The sequence below is a fragment of the Lepidothrix coronata genome, unplaced genomic scaffold, assembly GCF_001604755.1.
Source record: "Lepidothrix coronata isolate B3197 unplaced genomic scaffold, Lepidothrix_coronata-1.0 Scaffold367, whole genome shotgun sequence".
Taxonomy (NCBI): Eukaryota; Metazoa; Chordata; class Aves; order Passeriformes; family Pipridae; genus Lepidothrix; species Lepidothrix coronata.
Genome location: NW_016690547.1, coordinates 69,183 through 71,910, shown reverse-complemented (window position 1 = coordinate 71,910; position 2,728 = coordinate 69,183).

Here is a 2,728-nt window from a genome sequence, read left to right as displayed (position 1 = left end):
TCCAGGCTGAGCCCCCCCAGCTCCCTCAGCCCCTCCTGCTGCTCCAGCCCCTTGCCAGCTCCCTTCCCTTCCCTGCACTCTCCCAGCACACCAGATCTGTGCTGGTGCTCCCAGCCAGTGCCATAATTGACAGTTACCAGGAAGCCCCACAATTATCTAAACTGCTGCCCTGGCAGGGGAAGGTTGGAGAGGTGCCAGACGAGGACCCCGATGTTCCCCATCAGACTCGCAGGCGACGCCTCCTTTCAGCCCGTGGGGACAATGAGAGCAAACGACAAAAGCATTTGATCTTATGTGTGTGGTCTTCATCAAATTAGCAAAAAAAAAATCCTCAGAGGGCAGGGGGAGAGTTAAAGAAATGTATTTTTAAAGGGACCTTGAAAGAGGGTCCTGTGAATGGCGCCTGACCGGGCAGTTTGCAGAGAAATGGGGGCAGTTATGACTAGATTTTGTTTTTATCTTTGGTAACCAGCCCTAAACCACTGAGATTTCCTGGAAAGACTCGTTACTCTGAAAGCAGGAGCTGTCTGAGGGTCCCAAGTGCACCACCCCAAAGTGTAGTCCCCACATTGCTGTTCATACGAGGAAACTGGTGGCAGCTCTGCTGGGTTTGGGGTTTTTTCCTCTCTTTTACATGAAAAGTAGGTTGCATTAGTATGTGCAATAATTCCAGCTGCTCCTGCCGAGGTAGGAGTGACCTGGCACGGGGGCTGTTCCTGCTTGTTTTCATGGCACTCTTTAAAGCTTTTTTGCATGAATGAAGAAGACAAACACTGATGGGTAATTTGAAAAAAGGTGCTACAGGTGTTCTCTGTGCAGTGTCCTGCAGAGCATTTTACTCCTAACCAACTCTACACGTGCTGGGGCTTCTCTTTTTTGAAATTAAATCTAATTAGTTCACTTATTCTACAGGCAAAAAAAACATCTAATGAACATGCAATGGGCTCTGGTGCTGCAAATACAAATGGGAGGTGGTGGGCAGAAATGAAATCACTGTTTAAAATGAATGATGGTCACACTGATCTTTTCCTCATCCTTCTGGGGAGCAGATTCCTGCCCAAAACAGCAGCAGCCACTCAGATCTCCCAGCTGTGCAGGTGAAGTGTCAATGTCACCACTCACAATAAAAATAAAATTAAAACATTTTATTTCTTCCACAGGCTCCAGCCAAAAAAGCTCTTGAGTAGCTGTCCAGCAAAAGAGATGGCAGAGGAGAGGATGATTTTCCCAGTTTCAAAGTATATGGAATATTTGAGTGTTATCCCCTTTTGTCATCTAATTATGAGAACCAAAGGCTCCCCCCTTTTCCAGTCTCACATTTGCATTTATAATAACATGTTGCCATGGCAAAAATCTTATAATCCTTGACTTCTTGGATGAAAACACATCCTTATAGGAATATAAGGAGGGGGAAAAAAGACCAAGCGGAGGCAGCAGCATCCAGGTTTGTCCCCTTGCTGCCCCAGGTTCCTCCTGCTGCTCGGTGGCCCCGGGGCTGGTTTGGCTCAGTGACACTCCGGGAGCACGAGGGGCTGGAGTGTCCCCCCGGGGGGACAAAGCAGGGCTGGATGTGTCAAAGGGAATCAGGCCACAAAAAGCTGGAGGAGCTGCCCATTGTGCCCCGCTCGTGCTATTAAATGTGGGATTAGGGAGGAAACAGCCCCCCGGCTCATTGGGCCCATTCAAGAGGGGCTTGTTCCCAAATTTTGTGACAAGGGTGGCTTCTATTGAGAGCCCCAGCTGATATCACCCCCCACACAAAGGGGCTTCAGGGGGTTAATTAAAGCCAGGTAATAGGAAGAATGGAGAGCTGACACTTCCCAGATGCCACCGTGGATCCAGGGCAGGAGCAGGGACACGGGGCAGGAGACACGTCCCCACTGCCACCGGGGTGACACGGGGCTGGGCTGGCACTGGGGTGTTTTTAGGGTGAAGCTGAACACTGGCAGTTGCTTCCCTTTCTCCTGCCAAGACTGGTGAGCAGGATTGTTCCCCAACCAGCCCCCAGGGATCAGCAACAGGGATCAGCCCCCACCAGCCCCCGAGAATCCCAGATGGCTCCCCCAAGGATCTCGTGGGAATCTCACTCATCACTCAGGATACAAAATGTCCCCATCCCTGGGGGTGTCCAAGGCCAGGTTGGACGGGGCTTGGAGCACCCTGGGCTGGTTTTTGGTGTCCCTGCCCATGGCAGGGGTGGCACTGGGTGGGCTTTGAGGTCCATGTCCTTGCTGGGCTGTTCCCAGGGCTGGAGCAGCTCTGCAGGGGGGTCTCACCTGAGGGGGCAGAAGGCAGAACCCCCCTGCCCTGCTGCCCATGCTGGGGGATCAGCCCAGGGTGCTGTTTGCTCTATTAAGCTTGTTTCCCTTATTAAATTTATCTCTGTAAACCAAAGTACCTAAACCCAGAACAAAACACTGCTGTCTATGCCAACAGAAAAGGTTTGTCTTTGAGGTCCGGTTTCTTTTTCCCTACCAGTTTATAATGATTGTTATTTCTGTAGAAAGCTCCTTTTTTGATCTTTGCAGGGAATTGAGCACTAAATCAGCAGCCCCAAACTTTTCTGATAATGCCACTGTTTACAGAGCCAGTCCTTTTTGTGGTGCAGCTGCTGAAGGACTGTGGAATTATAGAATATCCTGAGCTGGAGGGACCCCCAGGGCTCACCCAGTCCAAGCCCTGGCCCTGCCCAGGACACCCCAACACTCCCTCAGAGCGTTGTCCAAAC